General features: G+C 42.8%; 1 long non-coding RNA gene across 3 annotated transcripts; it reads right to left on the bottom strand.

The window, feature by feature from the left end:
* Positions 1–8,601: 8,601 nt before the first annotated feature.
* Positions 8,602–11,091, bottom strand: LOC124675179. 3 transcript variants are annotated; one of them, XR_006993216.1, is made up of 5 exons: positions 11,020–11,059; positions 10,018–10,847; positions 9,524–9,620; positions 9,044–9,424; positions 8,602–8,960 (listed from the first exon to the last, which is right to left on the bottom strand). It is a non-coding gene; the product is annotated as an uncharacterized LOC124675179 (long non-coding RNA). The 3 variants fall into 3 exon arrangements; XR_006993213.1 differs by having other exon boundaries at positions 10,018–11,091; XR_006993215.1 differs by having other exon boundaries at positions 9,311–9,424; positions 10,018–11,091.
* Between the last annotated feature and the right edge of the window lie 8,647 nt (positions 11,092–19,738).

Here is a 19,738-nt window from a genome sequence, read left to right as displayed (position 1 = left end):
CATCAACACTAGACACAGCAGAGACACGAGGACTTCTGCGGGGGGTACCAGCTATACCAGCATCAGCCATCCTCTTCTTTCGGACAACACCCCTTTTCCTGTGCGTGGTAACAGGACTGCTAGGAACAACAAGGGACAAATTAATATCAGACGCGGGATCGACTCGGGATCAACATGAGCCGCCACATCAGCATCTGCATCAGACGCAGGAGCAGCATCCGCATTATCATCATCGGACGCCGCATCAGCATCTGCATCAGACGCAGAAGCAAACTCGGGATCAACATGAGCCGCCACATCAGCATCTGCATCAGACGCAGGATCAGACTCAGGATCAACATGGGCCGCCACACTATCATCAATAGTCGCATCGCTATCATAAGGAGGAGCCTCGCTATCATCATGAGCCACCTTGCTCCTCCGTTCCCTACGATGGTAAGCTATGGGACCAACATTAGATGCTCCTGCATCATGAATCGCCTTGACCTTTCGTTCCCTAGCACGCACAATTTTCTCGTGCAACCCTTTCTTCCTCAAAGCAGCAAGCCGGGCCGGAACATCTTCTATCCGAGTAATCGGCTCGTGCCGTCAACATCCTGAGTAGGAGTTAACGACAACTCCAAAGAACCTATATCACCTTCACCTTGCTCAGAACCATCATGAGCAGACATTCGATCTCCATCTCCATAAGTCTCTTCTACAGTGATATCCTTGTCAGTAGTTTCAGTTTGCAAATCTGCATCTCATTAAAGAAAAAGAAAAAAATTAATTACAACAGCAATGAAAAAATATTTAATTTCCTAAAATGGTAAAATAAAAGGTAAGGAAGTCCAACAATACATATCAGATAAGTGCAATGCAATTAACTGCATTATTTGAAACTAAAAACAAGGGAAGTACAACTCGCTACAAAATATAGAATACACAAGTCTTATTTCTCTTAAGAGCATATATTTTAGTTGTCTTATGATTCACATAACAAAAGAGAACAAGCATGACAATACAAAAATCACAAAAAAACAAGACAATGAGCACACAAACAAGGATCATATTAAAAATGATTACCAGATGTAGAAGAGCTTTTCTTAACCTCATCCTCACTCCTAATCCTCACAGTAACATCAGGGAAAACGATAGGAATACCGGCAACGAGACTTAGTTTGCCATCGGCGGCAAACAATTTCGCTTTCTTAATAACTGTAACTTCACCTAAAAAAAAGAAATGGGTTCAGACATAGTAAAATGAACAATATAAGATGATAAGTAGATTAGAAACAATCAAAACAAGAAAAATGCAAAAACAAAACTAGGAGAGAGCAAGACTAAAAATAAAGAACTACAAAATAAGAACATACACATGAATCTGAAAAGAAGTACATGTACTAACATCAGATAAGTACATGTACATGTAGAAACAAAAACAGAAAATAATTAGGAGAATTTCCATTGTCAAAATAACAAGGGAAGTACAACTGGTACAAAAAAAAGTAAAAAATAAACCATGCAGATATGCAACTAAACAAGGGAAGTACAACCGGTACATATAAATAAGTACATGTAACAACAAGCACATGACCGAATATACAGTAGAAAACAAAACCAAAACCAATTAGAATAATTTCGTTGTCGGATAACACACATCCATGAGTAAAAAAATAACTCAAGATATGAAACTAAACAAGGGAAGTACAACTTGTACCAACAAGTAAGTACATATATGAATACCGGATAAGTATATTTATATGGAGAATGACTGCACAAGCAACGCAAGAATTAACATTGTATAAACTAATTCGAGATCTAAAGGGAAGCACAATTTTCGCCGCAATTAAGTACCACAAAAACAAAACGAAACATAAAATTACCTTGGGTTTCCTGAGGCAGTGGGGATTTCGGGGCAGGATCCATGACTAAAAAAATAAAATCGACCTCTCCCAGTCAACGCGGAGATCAGAAGCACATGAACACGAACCCTGCAAACCAACCACACATCAAAAAGCAAAAATCAAAACGAATTAGTCCGAGGAGAATGCAGCAGACAAACAAGAAGACACGCTGCGCGATACAAAAGGAAAGAACAAACAAGATCTACAAAAGCAGGAAACCCTAAGCTATGAACAGTAACCCCTAATCCGGAACCCAACCTCACGAGAGCATTCGCGGGAGAAAATTTGAGGGGCCGGAGAAGGATAGACGGAATAGAAGTACCGCGCGAGATAGGGAGGGGCGCGGAGAAGTTGCTCGTACCGGAAGAAAGCAGCGGCTCCGTCGCCGCAACCGCGCAGCCAGCTCCCTCTCGCGACGAGAGACGAGGAAAGCGAAGAGAGAGTGGGGAAGGTGGAGTTACGCCGTGCGGACGATGCGGAACGGCTGCACAACTTGCGGCTATGATGCAAGAGACGCATACGGACGCCACCGGGCCACAATTAAATGGGCCGAAAAATACCAATCTATAACAAATCGGGCCCGTAAAAGCCCGACCGGCCGTTACCCGGCATGTCAAACAAATAAGTACAGCCTTAAAAACAAAAAACAAAGGGCAGCGTAAAGGAAATACAAAGCATAAACGATAAGGAAGTACAGGATACAAGTACAAGTAAGTACAACTTTAATTTACAAGAATACAATTAATAAAAAATATATCATAGATGACTCTGAAGCAAATAGAAGTACAGGCTTGAAAAAAAAAGTACAAAAACTCATAATATTAAATTATAAAAAGAAATACATCAAATAGAATATCCCATGTAGGATAAAGTGAAGAAGCAGCAAGTACTGAATAAAAACTAATAGAAGTACAAGCTCACAACAAAAAGAAAAGTACAAACTATGAATCTTGAATTCCAATAACAAAATTACAAAAGGGAAGTACGAGAGTATAGGCATAAGTAGTACAGAAGTAAGGGCTACGAAGTACAACTTATATATCTTGATCTGTAGTAACAAAATATATAATCGATTTTATTCAGTACTACTTATGTATGGGGTTGGGGAACCCCCCCCCCCAACCCCCAACCCCCCCCCCCACCCTCTCACAAGGAAGTACTAGAATAGAGGGACAACAAGTACATAAGTAAGAGCTACAAAAGTACACCCCTATAAAATCTTGATCTGCAGTAACAAAGATATATATCAGATTTTATGTATGGGGGGGAACCCCCCCCCAACCCCCCCACCCTCTCACAAGGAAGTACTAGAATAGAGGCACAACAAGTACATAAGTAAGAGATACAAAAGTACACACTATAAAATCTTGATCTCGCAGTAACAAAGATATATATCAGATTTTATGTATGGGGGGGAACCCCCCCCCAACCCCCCCCACCCTCTCACAAGGAAGTACTAGAATAGAGGCACAACAAGTACATAAGTAAGAGATACGAACTACGAAGTACAAACATATGAATCTTGATCTTCAACAACAATCAAGATGAACAACCCGGAAGTACAGTTATTCATGGACGGGAAGTACCGCAGTATAAAGAAAGGAAGTACAAGCTGAAAATTCTTGAGTTCCATAAGAATAATAAACATTTAGTTGCGTGAAAAATGACAACAAACATGATATACTGTAACGAAAAAAAAAAAGTACATGTTTGTTCACAAATAAAAAAAAATGAAATTTATTAAGGATAAACTCGAATACCGGATTACATTATATATTTCGGATAAATTCGTAAGGAAAACTAATCAAACTACTTTAAGGTATTCACCAATCCCTGCCACGTTTCTTCTCGAACGTTTGTAAAGAGAAAAAAATCCTCTCTCGAAAACATCCAAACGCTTATACACCTCGTAGGTCACATATGCATCCCTCGCAGCATATAAAATATGTTCAGGTGGGAGAGGAGGCGCATTAGCCCACATGCTATGCTCCGTCGTACCAAATCCATCTTTCATCTTCATGTAAAATGGATCTATAATGGCTGCAGCAACATCTTTCAGACCTTGAGTCCTCTTCTTGTTGTCCGGGTCTCTCCAAATCATCTGGATGTCCTTGATATTATGGATATAAAATTGAGAACGACCAAGAACATTACGATCTTCGGCAGTGCAGAATCCAGCGAATGTGTACCGGTACCCATATAGGAAATTATACAACTTCTCACTCCTTTCATCGAGCATGGCAAACGTGGTACACCAAAACTTCGGTGCCCACACAAAGTTGGATGACAGCGGCCTTCTTCGGATTAATGCTCGGATCCTCTAAGCTCGTCATACTCAACATCTATCCCCACAAACTTCCTTTCGAAGCATCAAGAGTAGATTCAATTGAAGTAAGCCATGCCTCTACTCCGGATGCCGTGTTGGTGTACAACACATTCATCTCGGTTGTGCCATGGCAAGGGAGTTTGTATTCGTGGGAGAAGGGGGTTTTGGCCATTGGGAGACGATAGAAAAAGATGAAAGATCTGATCAAGTTTATGGCTGCGCTCAATGAGAAAGGAACACTTATATAGGCGTGAACAGAAATAGAGAAAAACGTGCATAGAAGATAAACATTATCTGATAGAAGTATAGCTAGACCGCCCGAGAAGTACGGGCGCGGATACGAAGAAGATCACTATACAAACAACCAGCAAAAGTTATCCATCCGCACAGCTAACAAGATAAAAACACACAAAAAAGCAATGGATAAAGATACACCTTATATAGAAAAACATGTAAATCGCAACGGAAAACAAAGAAATAACAAACTACATAGAGCAGAAGTACAACCTCGCTACACTGAAAAGTTCAGTTTGCAACATAGATGATCGGTCGATTTGACGAACAAGTCGGAAAAAAAATCGAAACAAACAAACTATATATGAGTATATCTGGAATTAATAACGATATAACAACTACTATAACTTTATCAAAACAATAATTCACGAAAAAAATGATGAACTCATACCCACCCGCATGTTCCGACGGCAAACGGAACGCAAACCCGCCAACGGATTCGATCGCGAATTCCAGATCGACTTTTAGTAATTCAATGAGCATTATAGTATGAATTTGACGGCTAGAAACAAATCAATTTAACGAAACACAAACAAAAAAGCGAAAACGACTAGAAATCGATGAACCGATAACGGCGGAACTGCTCTCCACGGGCAACTACCGAATCAGCGATTCTAGCAAAATTACAACCAGATTAAACATTTGATTCACTAATATATGCATATCGGTGCGAATGGAACTCGAATTCCATGTTAAAAACGACGATCCAGTACGCCAATTTTGATTCGCGGAATAAGTACGCAACGGACATGCCGGCGGATCAATTCAAATTCAAAAACTTGTTAAATCTTGTAAAAGTTGTAATGCGTGCGTGCGGATTGGTGTATACTAGCTAGAAAAAATAATTACGACACTAGAAAACAACAAACAGATCGATTTCGGGACAGAAACATCGATTCCATGAAGAACACATAGAAGTACGAACGCACGCTGCAAAAAAGTTCCGAGGCAGTACAAGCTCGTGTCCAGAGAAGTACGAATCGGTGCTCAGAATATTATTCTGCAACTGGTTGCAGAATAGTGCAGGTATATATATATATATATATATATATAGACGCGCTATTTGACACCCAGGGAGCAGAATATTATTCTGCACCCGGGCCGATCTGACGCGAGCCGCTGCATCGATCACCGCGGAGCGCTCCACTGGTCGTCGCACGCGCGGCACCAGGCTATGTAAAAAAGAGCGCATACGTCGTAAAATTACAAGGGATCAGCCTACGAAAAAGTGCGCAACCGCATAGGCTTTTCCTTTCAATTCTTTTGTAATGAGGCTGGCAGCTTTACACGCGAGGTAAAAAAAGCACCATCTCCTTCACGGTTGCAAAACTGAAAACTGCATCTGGGGCATCACCGTCGGAGCTTTGCCACCGCGTCTGCCGGAGCTCCGGCGCGCCACCTCCACCGCTCCGCATCCCACATCCCCACCGCGACGCCAACCCCATCCCCTGGAGCTCCGCCCCCCCCCCCCCCCCCCCCCCCCCGACCAGGCAAATGCTGGTCAGCTCCATGCGCGACAACTGCGGATCCTGGGTCTCCGGTGGTTATCACGGGGGCCACTAAAAAAACTACGAGCCTCACGTCTCCCCTCTTCCCTTCTCGTCTTAAATCCTCTCTCTCCACACCGGCGATCGGACCAGCTGCCAACGCTGAGACACCGGCGATACACCTCCGAGCGCATAACAAGTACCGGAAACGCCACGCGCGGCGCGCCTCAGTGATCATCTGAAATCAATTTTGGGCACTATTTTCAAACGGAGGTAAAGTTTGCACTGATCTAATTTTCATCTCATATTACTCTTCAACTATTTTGTTGAGGTTTCTTTGATACAATCCGAACATGTGTTAGCAAATGATATTAACCCTGCAGTACCTATCGTTTAAAAAAGTGACTATGTGAAACACTGTCATCTGATGATTGAATTTCGTATTCTCATGATTGATGCAAATACCCTGTTCATGGAGTCATTAATTCTGTTTTGGTTCCCTTCTGTAATCTGTAATTATGATAACGAGTCTGTGGTATTGTGTTATGTAATATTTCCTTATCTTTTATGCTGCACAGACCGCCTCTAGGTAAAATTTGTAGAGCCAGGATACAAGTAGGGGAACTAGTCTATGAGCTGTAATTATAATAACGAGTCTGTGGTATTGTGTTATGTAATATTTCCTTATCTTTTATGCTGCACAGACCGCCTCTAGGTAAAATTTGTAGAGCCAGGATACAAGTAGGGGAACTAGTCTATGAGGTTCAGATAAGAGGATAATCATAACACGCTGATTAGGGCTGCATGCGGGAGGGAAAGTGGGGTGGGTTCTATTCCGATTAGGACACTTTGTTCAGAGTTATGTCAAGGACCGTAGCACAGTTTGAACTAAGCATGGCCTTTTGCAGGATATTGCGGGACCCGCGTTGGCAACCCTACCGCTGATCATGTTCAAAGAGATTTGGTAGGTCTTGCTACTTACAATGCAATGTTGATTTTCTGAAATGGCACTAGTTCCTGAACTAACTAAGGCACTACCATATACTTTCAGTCCAAGTGTGTTTCTACTCCTTTGTGGAATATGCCTGGGCCTCATATGCTATTAAACGAGGTGTCCAAAGTAGTAAATGTTTTATTGTGTAAATCAACGACACGAATATGATGATTTCTCCATGATGACAACTGTAATATTAAAAAAAGAATTTAAGCATGGAGCATTTCTTACGAGACAGTGTAGATGAACCTTTGGCCAACAATCTTATGTTCTGCTGGAAAATGAATTGCAGGATTCTATCATGGACTCCTCTCCAAATTTCCGCCGGCAAGCACCTGATGACACATCAGATTCTCTGAAAAACATTGTTGTGCCCAACAGTGCGCTTATGCGTCCATGCTTCCTCACTCCAACTCCAAGCCATGGCACTAGAACTTCAATCGCCGGCTGCTCAACTGGATCAATGGCCACTGAGAACCCAACAGTAGCCTATACGAACATGCTTGGAGAAGTTTATACAGCTATTCCAGCGGGGAACAGATCAACCGCAGCCTATGAAAGAACCATGACCGTCTTCAAGGAACTTAAAATGCAGCTACAAGAAACTCCTGCTGATGAGATGCCGGAGCAACATTAGCCAGCCTATTGTGATCAAGATCACCATTCTGCAATCATTTTTAAAGCCCCACCAAAGGGTTCAAGAACTGAACATGGAGTGACACCAATCATCGGCGCACATGGGGAAAAGTTGCGCATAAGAGCTTGTGGGAAGTGTGGCAGTGAATTTTTGTAGTTCTTGCACATTCAGTATAATTAATGTGAATTTTTCTGACTCTTAAATGATCTTAGGAACCTAACCAGTATGCTTAGGTACTGGGAGTTCATTTCAAGAGTGTGCTCTCTAAGATTTATGAGAAGAAAACCGCAGATACCCATGATGGGGTGTTTGTGTGATTCCAAGAGGCCACTAACATGTGAGGATGAATCACTATAACTACTTTAACTTGATTATCCATGGACATAAGAAATTTGGTAGCCGATGTAAGAAATGTGGCATAGAGATTACATTGTGAGTGAAATACATTCAATTAGAGAAACCATGATATATAGGTTTGTCCATGTGACAAGTCTATCAAGTGAAGAAAAAACGAGCACTATTTTTACAAGCTGACATCTTTTGAATAAAGCTCAAAATTTCAGGACATATATGCCGATCAAATGTATGCATCGACGCATATACTTCTGGTAACCACTAAGCTAACTATAGTTGCTTTGCCAGAGCTTATACAAGTCACGAAAATACAGGGACAGGGGCACAAAATTCAGTTCCATCGATTCACACTATAGATTTCCTGGGAGCTTCCACACTCCTCCACTTCACCTGAAGATTTTATTCTGGTGCATTCATAGGTCCATCACCGCACCCTAAATTATTCCCAGAAAACAAAATTATATGGAAGCATCAGGTAGTCTTCAGTTTTAAAGAAAACTTCGGTGTCTAGAATATTTTTAGTGACCAACATAAGAAATATGAGATCCAATGCAAAACAGATAACTTCCGAAGATAAAATATTGTTACACATAAAGGGCAGACCACATAAAAAAATCGTACACAGTGGACATAAAACATGTTGAATTACAGAAGGTAGCATACAAGCCAAGCATCATTGAAGCACCACAGATATTTCAGGATATGTTTGGTTGGACGACACCAATAAAAACACACATTCATAAGCAAAAACATTACATGCACGTGGGCACTAGAATAGAAATATTCGGCTATATACATAAGTGCAACTTTGTTTTTGGGAGAGGATGCACAAGTGGAGCTTCAAAGCAATTTTGCAATTTTTTTACAGATGGGTTAACATGGGCCTTAACTTCTCCAGAGAATCAGGTGAAGGCCTGATTTCTTTCAAATCATGGAAGATGAGGTGGGAGAGATCTTCAGCTCTATACTGGTTCTCCTTTGTCTGCAGCACACAAGCTTTCGATGAGAAAGTGCAAGACAGAAAGAATAACATCATATGGAATTTATTTGATTGTCTGAAATTACCAGTTCAATGCTACAACGAAGCCGACTCTCTTCGCCATCGTAGTGGCGCTGGAACTTTTTTCTGAATGATCCACAGGAATTATCTAGCGGGGACTTTGCATATTTTAGTTTATATGAGAAAGCTATGCAAGACAGGGACGAACTTAAAAGAAAAGTTTTCAGCTATGTTGTCGACATGTACAACAAGGGCAAGAAGAAATCAATGCCCTCAAGTCTACGAGTGTGTAAAAATGTTGAACATACGATTAAGAAAAAGGGCACAACTACCTCGACTCTGTCAAACAACAGCTGGAGGCTCTCCTGCTAATGTGCCAAGATTTCAGTGCCATGTGTATGATGATTTGGCGTCTCGTCAAACGCAGGAGAATGCAAATAGGGGAGCTGCAAATTATACAAGTCAAAAGATGCAAAGAAACAATTAGAAATCGTACAGCATATAAAATATGACTATATTCATTTAAATAACCACGCTCTCTCTACCTTATTCCCGGCCGCCGTCTTTTGGAGCCCAGCATTTCAAAGTTGTTGAGACACCTCCCAAAGATTGGGTCACATGTCCAGTATCATCAGCATTGCTCTGTAATGAAAAAAAAGTAACAAATGAAAATTTCACGAGTGTTAATTGTTGCCTGTAAGTCTCATTGCTCTGTAATGAAAAAAAGCAACAAAATAAAAATCTCATGTTGAAGGATTATCGTAAATAAAAATTCAGGTTTGCAAAAGGATTTGAATTCCAAACCAGTACGCATATAATAATAACAATTCATATTTTAATTATGTACTTTTGCACAGAACCTAGCATGCCCACTAGCACTAGGTTGGAGATACCATTGCAGCAAACAAATAAGAAATTATGCAAAAAAAAAAAACTATCACAAGCTTCATTTTTTACAGCAACAATATTATGGCGAGTAAAACTGAACAATTGCGAACCAGAAATGATGAACAATGGGAAAGAAAAGACAGGCACTTACTCATCCAAATTGGTTGAAATAGGGCGGTGCTGAAGAATACCGCGGGAAAATACAGTAGCCAGCGCAAATCAAGGGTTACGTAACACTGAAATCAGCAAGGAAGCACACTGACGCAGCTACATGATGAAAAAATGGAAATTACATCTCGGAAGCAGCCTCTCACCACAGTTGGGATGATTTAAATCACAAACAATAATTACGACGCAGCTCTGATGCCACATAATAACAAAATATCCAGAAAAATGTGACTGAAAACATAACCATCAGTAATGAAGGAGCCCTAATTGATGGTACCAATTGCAAAAATATGAAACATAAAAGGATTGTGGTTTTAACCAAAAGATGGTCAACTCAAATCAAGTACGAACATTAGTTTGACCAGCAAGAACATGATTCATAATGCAACTCGTCATAAATTTCAGTATTCATTCTGATTAAACCTGTTTGAAACTTCGACGCTGTGAGACACTACTAACCGGCGTCATGTAAAAATGAGCTTCTCAGGTCGTTGTAGAACAAATTCTAAATCAGCTAATTTACCCTATAAAGTGAGTACCATAGGCTGTAGACTAATAGGTTCACAAATTCTACCTAAACGGAGTATGGTTTCAGCCAAAAAATACTGATGGGATAAGTAAATAACAACAGCAACAAACCTTGCCATCTAAGCCCACCAAGTAGCTGATGCGGGGCAGTGGGGGCGGACGGAGCAGTGCTGGGTCAGCCGCAGACAGCAGGGCTCGAGGTCGTTCCACCGGTGGCCAGGGAGGATATGTTGACCAAGTGATCTAACCAAGAGAAGAAACATGAAGTCTTGCAACTGAAGCTACCTACACATGATGACTCAGAATTGCAATTATGGTAGTCCCTCAATTGTAACTTGCAGAGTTCTAATCCACCATATCAATCATCAATATTAGAACACGGAACCTAAATTAAAAAGTGCAAAAAATCCTGCACTAAAAAAGGAATACAAACAACTGGATTCAGGCTTGAGCTCACCTCAAGTGCCACCAGTCTAGGTACAGCATGAATACGAACAACTGACATTTCTCATCTGCGCAAACATTGCCGCTAGATACTTGCTCTTTGTATCTAAGTCCTATGCATACATATTCTTCCGTCCCCCCATTTATTGTCAGATTCCTGAAAATTTATAACTTGTCAGGCACAAAAAAGGAATCTGGAAACCTACGTGCTTGGCACAAGCAAGAATTCTCATCAGAACTAACTAGTAAATGAATCCATAAGCAACATCTTCCTTTATCCCAGATTTCTCCCAAAGTATATAACAGATTCACAGCTATAACAGCAATGCCCGCTCACACATTACAAGAAACACCTGGTGACAGTAACGTCACTGAATAGCACATTCTTATCTGCCTAGTTAGCATCGCATGATTACACCAAAATAGCACATTCTCATCTTGTTTATGCTACAGAAATTAACAAGCGATAACCATAATGAACAAAAAAAATCCTATTATATAGGATCACTCCAAGTTTGATGGCAGATTAGACCAAAAGTTCTGCGAAGACTGACAGGCTGGGTGAGGATCAGTAACAAGCCCACCTCATTGTAATTGAAGACAAACTCCAATTTGCAGATCCATGAATGTTTAGGTAATAAAAACCAACAACTACTGTGATGTAATGCATATGGAAGTGACCCGAGATTTGGGAGCGGTACTGAAGAATACACATGGTACTTTGAACAAATACACATGTAATGAAGATGGATTGGGAAGTGGGCAATCAAATTCGTGTGAGAATTACGTACCAGGGTGGCTTGTTGACTCCTAAGGGTGGATAGCGGCCAGAGGTACATGCTCGTCTTGGGAGGTGGAGGCCGGCCGGGACAGCATCTTCTTCTCCCGTGTAGAACAGTGACAGCACGAATGGAACCACTAGCGCCGGCCGCAACCCCTCCCGTCGCTGAGGGTCAGTATCCACGGCGACCGAGGCCCGGGACCACTCGCCGCTCGCCTGAAGCCGTCGGGATTCCAAACCACCCTCTGTAAATCATGCTCGTGATTAATCTGAAATTCCGAAGCATGAACAGCGATAGGTGAGGTGGGATGGAGAGGGGTCACCAAGAGAGCCTTCTCCTTGCGTGCGTACCCAGCGACGAGGCCCATAGCCTGGAGCTTGGTAATGGTCCCTCACCACCGCTGCATCGCTTTCCGTGGCGCCGCCTCGTAGTACCTGAGGTTGACGTGGACCTCCACGGCCGACGCAAGATACCTTTACCGGCATCCGCCTCCTCCTCTCTCTCGGGACCACCGGGTACATCGACGCCATGGATCGCCGAAGGGAAGCTGCGCCGGTGAGCTCCATGGGCGGCGAGACTCCGTTCCACTTTCTCTCGCTCCCAAAACCGCTCGTGCGTTGACCCATGAGAAAACAATATCGGCAGGCTCGTGGTGGGCTTCCGTATAGCCCACGACCGGGCAATAAAACCGGCGATGTAAAAAGAAAACGAGAAAGGGTGGGAGGTCGGACCGCACCAGGTTCGGTGGAAACTGGCTCGTGGATAGACCGGGTGCAGAATTACTTATTCTACATCCAGGGTGTCTAATAGAGTTTCTATATATATATATATATATATATATATATATATATATATATATATATATATATATATATATATATATATATATATATATATATATATATATATATATATATATATATAGGAAAACTCTATTAGAACCCCTGGGTGTAGAATAACTTATTCTACACCCCGGTCGATCGGCCCAGCCAGCCTGATGTGCTTCGGTGCGGCTCGATTGGCCCAGCCAACCATCCATGCTTACAGTAAGAAAAATACACCGCGATGTAATATTTTTGGGCGAGTAGTTCTTTTTTTTTTATCGTGGGAGATCCAATTGTTTACTTCCCACTCAACTCAGTCCGCAAACCGCCCCGCACGCCTCTCCTAGCTCGACCGGCGACCTACGGTTCCCGCCGCCGCCGCGGAGATCCGGCGACTCTGCACCTTTTCCTCATACCGTACGGCAATCCGAGCTCCCCTAGTCCACTTCCTTCATCTTCCTCGCCGGCGGTCTTGAATTCCGGTCGGCTCGCGCGGCATGCCCCGTGGGGAGCTGCGCGCGGGGCACTTCCCGGTAGACGACGGAGTGACGGACGCATCCACGAGCTCGAGCGGAGTTCCCATGGCGAGTCCGTCATCTACGGGCTTCCTCTCCACCATCATCGACGCTCGGTGAGGCAATTCTTTCCAACCGCTGCCCCTGGTAGATCGTGGATTCGTGGGGAAAATTTTGCTGTGATTACCGCGTACCAGGCGACGAGAGCGGTGGGTGAACCCGGTGGCGAGTGGCGGGCGTGCTCTGCGCGCTCTGGTTCTCCTCGTATCCGTCGTGGCTGGCTGGTAGAATCGCTGGCGCCGTGGTCGGCCGGCTGAGTCGTTAGCATACCGAGCGGCCTTTGGCGGAGGGAGGTGGGGTTGCGGTCGACGCTGCGAGCAGGCATCGATGGGCCGAATGTGCATCTTAGTCGGACAGTGCGCCATTGAATTAAGTACTCAGCTTACCTCTATGGGTATTTGATCTTCAAATTTTCTTGCATCACATGCCAAGCTACTGACAACGACTGCTCATGCCGTTCCATTGCTCTGTTGTGCATTGCTTTAACTGCAGGATTCATGCCTCGCTACAAATTATTTGTTTTGCCTGACGAGTATTGTTTGTTGTTTGAACATGCGTGAAGGGTAGATTAGTTCAGGTGTTTATGCATTCTTTGTCGAACAGAGATTTGCATTTAGCAATTCATCATGGAAGTGAGGATTAGAGCAGGGAAGATGAATCTGTTATCAGTTAATCGCTAGCGTATTTGGCATCACTAGTACTCTAGTAGTAGCTCAATTTGACGTAAGTGAGTTATAAGTTCTTTCAGTGCCTTGCCTATTACTCGTGGAAGATCACTTTCAATACAAAAATATCTATTTGCCGCTACGCAAAGCTAGGCTAATTAATGTTTCTGCATTAAACACCAAGCCTTGACATTTTTTACGTATTCTCCACACATCCGTAGGAGCTCTTGCATGCATTTGTAATGTTACACAGATTAGGGATGGTATAGATAACACCCACCCATTTATGATGTTACATAGATAAATAGATTAGGGGGTGGATTGTCCACATACTTTTCTACTTACGAGGTTAGTACATCAACGATAAGCACACATGGCCTGGGGCCCCTTCCAAGTAGTTATAGATAAATGAAAAACTTGCACAAGCTGCTCAGGAATAACTCCATAACCTGTCGTAAGATAATTTGAGACTCACTCAAGCAATCAGTTCTGATGTCAAGTGGCTTAGGTGGTACTATGACATAGTTAACCTCAGTTGCTTTCATTTGTCAATAGTAACCTCATGCAAATTTCCTATATCAGGTGCTGATAGTAACAGTATCATGCAGTAGCAATATATGATGGCATCAGAGGACAGCTGAGATCAATTTACATCTATCTGTGAATGGTCCACCTTTGAATTCGACAATTCTGTTTTCTTGCCTGCTCTGTATGTTCTGCTTGGCGATATTTTCTGTTTAAGCTAATTACATGGAGTAGTTATGTGGCCCTTGCGCCTCTGGTTTGCTAGCTGACAATAGTTCTAATCATGGTCTGCATTAGTTGCTCCCAAAATATAATAGTTGCATCAACCATTTATTACTGAAATGGAATACCACATTGTTGAAACAAACATATGTTGTTAATTTTCTCTGATTGCTCAACCATACAGACAAATAACTAGGGTCATGCTTTCTATGTTGTACATATCACGCATATTGCCATATGGTCATCTGACCTGATTTATGGATTAGATCTACCGAGCTAATGGTATTATGCATCACTCCTGGACTTAACCGGGTCTATTTTGTCAGCTGTAACATCTGATATATTTTATTACAAGGCTTAACCTGCTGATTTCCTTCTTTCTGTGAGCTTGTTGGTCACTGTTAGCAGTTTGCAGAACCGTAATTATTGTTTGGGCTATCAGAGCTGCGCCGTAATTTTGTTTGTGATTTTAATCATCCCAACCGTGGAGAGAGGTAGCTTTTTGAGATGTAATTTCCAAGAAAAATATTATCTTGTAGCTGCGCCGGTGTGCTCCCTTGCTGATTTCGGTGGTACGCAACGGGTGATTGACATTGGCTGCTTCTTTATTTTCTTCCGGTACTCTTCGAGTACCGCCCCATTTCTACCAATTTGGATGATTAAGTGCTGGTCTCCATTGTGCAACATTTTTGGTTCACAATTGAGTTGGGTATCCTATTATATCGTCAGGTTGATATCTCCTCGGTGCAGTGTTTAATTCCAGCAAGCGATGAGAGATCCAACCTGTCTGTGAGGACAGAGTTTTTTCTTATCTAACATTAAAAAACATTTTTATTCACATTTGCCAATTATGCTCATTTGCAACTCTTCCATAGAAATAGTTAAACATGGATTAATCATAAACATTGCCAGCATTGCTTATCTATAATTCATATTATAACGTGTGGGTAAATTGGTGATCTGCTTGGTGACATCGATTCTGATGGTCCTTGTTGGAATGGTGTTTGCTCTCCTAATCTCGTAATTGTCATAGCTAAAATGCCAAGTATTTTGCAGACCATTTGGTGCAGCTTGAAACTGTACAAATCTCCTATGTTTATCATTTTAGTTGAGAGACATTTCATGTAATGTAGGTTACTTCAGACTGTATTATGTAGTTCGTCGTAGTTGTAGTACTTATTTTCTGCTCCAGTTACTTTCTGGAATTAGTATTGCAGTTTATTTTACCATTGCATATAGCACATTACAGATGCTACATATAACATACACGTAGAGATTAAGAGATGCATGAAAGCTCTAATAAGGGATGAAAGCTCTCTTGTGTTCAATATTCCAGTTTTACTCGCCATAATTTTTGTTGCTGTAACAAATAAAGCTCGAGATAAGTATTTATGCATAATAATTTCTTAGTTGTTGGCTGCAATGGTATCTCCAATCTAGTGCTAGTGGGCATGCTAGGTTCTATGTGAATGTACCAAATCAAAATAAGAATTGGTATTATTATTTATGAAATCCGCGTGGGCGGTTGCAGCAGCAGGCTAGCAGTAGCTGCAATCTCGGCATCTCTCAGCGTCTCTTCCAAAGAAGCTGCAACCTTCTCTTCTCCCTTGTAGTAATTTTATTATGCTATTTGTCCGTTTCTTTTTTTGTCATTTGTGCAATAGATCAGCAGCTGGGAATACATGTTGTTCTATCTAGTATAGCTTCTCATATGTCTCCCCTTGGTTTTACATCCTTATTTTCTAATATGCGTATCTCTTCATGTAGTCCCTTTGCTATATACCATTTCGAGTTACTTTTGGCAAATATCACCACCGAAAAAAATTTAGTTATGTACAATGGATTTGTAACATTAGAAAGATGGTCAACACGGATACTGATATACAAGGGTATGCGCCATATCTTCATTCTTCAAGACTGAGCTGATCTTTGGTAGGCTCTGCAATTTCTCATATGTCGGGATAAATAAGATTTCATTAATTCAGAAATTACTACTATATCTATGGTCTTCATGAACTGATCAACAATTTATAACATGTTTGGGAGGCCTGGGAAATCTGGAGATTGTTTTACAGGAGAAGGATGACAAACTAGTATAATTATCTTCTTGTTGATCTCGATGCTACCCTGACTATGATGATGTGCAACCAGTTGTGGGTCCTTTCACGGTGGGCAGAGCATGCTGGTGGGCCTGGTGGCCTTCGACTTAAGGTACAGTAGCTGCCCACTCTTTTCTTATAACCTGGTAAATGTACTGTATGGTGTACAATGCTTTCTGTTTTATTTAGCTTGTCAAATTGACTGGAAATTGAGTGGATGCTAGATGGGGCATTGGGGGGAAAACTTGTAGTATACATGTTGCAGAGCATCAATCAGTTCACCTTGGTTAAGCATGTTATCCAACTTTCTTCAGATTTTGAACACCTATTTGAATTGGGTATGCATTTTGGATCATTTTTTCTTCATGCAGTAATTGAGTGATAATTTGCGTTTACATCGCTGTAAACTTAATTGCTGCGGCATAATAAAAGATTTCTTTGGACCACTCATTTTCTAGCATGTGAGGTCCAGTCATACGTGTAAAATTAAAATAAAGGAAACACACTGTGCCTGATAGTATATGGCAGGGCTTGAGGATTAGTTTAGGAACTAGTTCTATTTCTCAGCAGTGCATAATGAATAGCATAACTCACAGCATCTCTCTCAACTTGATTATTGGGTTTTGATTCTGCCTCTTCTGTAAACTTCGCAGCACAGACTGCATAGTATTCTTACATGGTGCAATCTTATGTTTCATAGTTTTACCCTTCGTATTTGATCCACTGTATACTTCGTATCTTCCCCTCTGTTGAGCATTAAATGAGTTCCATTTTGTGCAGCTGCATCCGCTGATATGAAAGAAGTCGTTCGTGGGCAACTGGGCAAGTGATACGAAGTTAACATCGTCTGACATTATATAGTTTCTTTTGTCCAGGTCTAACACGGCTCATGCATTAGCAATTATCACTGATTTGGATTGTGTATACAGTAGCCTTCATATGTAATTACTTGGTAAAGACATATATTATGTGTATTATGTTCATACTATATCTATCGGAGTTCTTAAGTTTCATGACTTTGAATGCACGACAGTTAATGGGGTCTTGATTTTATGGCGTACTCGGTTCTACCGTGATTTTGCCGGCACATTAAACCTTCTTACAACATGATTTTCGAATGAATGCGTAATCAATCAGGCCGTCAATTCTTGCAACCAAATCTATCTCGTTCCACTTCAGAATATGCCATCAAAAAGATTACGCTGGTCTGGCTGAATGTCTCACGCCGTTTCTTATCTTACCACATTTTCTTACGTCACATGCACATAAGTTCCTAACTTCTGAAGTAACTTGTCTCAGCTAAATTACGTGGCATGCATACGAAGCGCAGCACGTGTTGCGGGCTGATCGATTGGGTGCAGGAATCTTATGTCGCATACCACATTTCCTACGACGCCTGGTGAGTGCGGCCGGCCGGGCTGTTGCGCGTGAGCCGGTGGCGCTCCGCGCGGGATCGCTCGAGCGGCTGGTTGGTAGGGTGCAGAATAATATTCTGCCCCCAGGGAGTCAAATAGCGAACCCCTGGGTGTAGAATAACTTATTCTACACCCCGGTCGATCGGCCCAGCCAGCCTGATGTGCTTCGGTGCGGCTCGATTGGCCCAGCCAACCATCCGTGCTTACAGTAAGAAAAATACACCGCGATGTAATATTTTTGGGCGAGTAGTTCTTTTTTTTTTATCGTGGGAGATCCAATTGTTTACTTCCCACTCAACTCAGTCCAGAAACCGCCCCCGCACGCCTCTCCTAGCTCGACCGGCGACCTCTGGTTCCCGCCGCCGCCGCGGAGATCCGGGCGACTCTGCACCTTTTCCTCATACTGTACGGCAATCCGAGCTCCCCTAGTCCACTTCCTTCATCTTCCTCGCTGGCGGTCTTGAATTCCAGTCGGCCTGCGCGGCATGCCCCGTGGGGAGCTGCGCGCGGGGCACTTCCCGATGGACGACGGAGTGACGGACGCATCCACGAGCTCGAGCGGAGTTCCCATGGCGAGTCCGTCATCTACGGGCTTCCTCTCCACCATCATCGACGTCGGTGAGGCAATTCTTTCCAACCGCTGCCCCTGGTAGATCGTGGATTCGTGGGGAAAATTTTGCTGTGATTACCGCGTACCAGGCGACGAGAGCGGTGGGTGAACCCGGTGGCGAGTGGCGGGCGTGCTCGCGCGCTCTGGTTCTCCTCGTATCCGTCGTGGCTGGCTGGTAGAATCGCTGGCGCCGTGGTCGGCCGGCTGAGTCGTTAGCATACCGAGCGGCCTTTGGCGGAGGGAGGTGGGGTTGCGGTCGACGCTGCAGGCAGCATCGATGGGCCGAATGTGCATCTTAGTCGGACAGTGCGCCATTGAATTAAGTACTCAGCTTACCTCTATGGGTATTTGATCTTCAAATTTTCTTGCATCACATGCCAAGCTACTGACAACGACTGCTCATGCCGTTCCATCGCCCGTAGTGGTCATCTGTGATTGCCACCATGATCCAGTTCTTACCATCCTTACATGCATCCATGTACCAATTATGCAGTCTTATCAGTTGTGTTGATAGATTAGGCAACTCCTCGGCTCGACAAGAGGTTGCCCGTACTTGTACTTGGTATGCTATTTGGACATCATCACCCTTGAACAGGAATTCCGCATCGATGCGGCTTAAGTACTCGGGAATACTCATACCGGCCGCTTCGCCTCATCTTTGTATAGTTTTACCATCGTCGGATCAAGGCACGCTAGGACATCGGGATACACTTGGAGCGGGGGCACGAGTTTTTCGGGCTCCAAGCTGGGGAACTGGTTTCCCTTCTACCTTACTTTTTCCCACCGCTCTCTTGCTAACACATTTGACTTGCGAACGGACCGGTCATAGTTCGATGAAAGACTTGGCTCGAGGTTGATGAAGGTTCTTCGGGAGTTTCAACTTCTTTTCCGGAGATATAGCTGGCTCCGGCTCAAGCTGGGGCTTTTTCGGTTTCAACATTTGTTGCTTGTGTCTGTTCAGCTACGATCTTGGCATTTTCCTCAACTGTATAGTCATAAGGTCTCTTGGGAGCAA

This window comes from Lolium rigidum, chromosome 1 (assembly GCF_022539505.1).
Source record: "Lolium rigidum isolate FL_2022 chromosome 1, APGP_CSIRO_Lrig_0.1, whole genome shotgun sequence".
Lineage (NCBI taxonomy): Eukaryota > Viridiplantae > Streptophyta > Magnoliopsida > Poales > Poaceae > Lolium > Lolium rigidum.
This window is presented reverse-complemented; position numbering and strand designations above follow the sequence as displayed.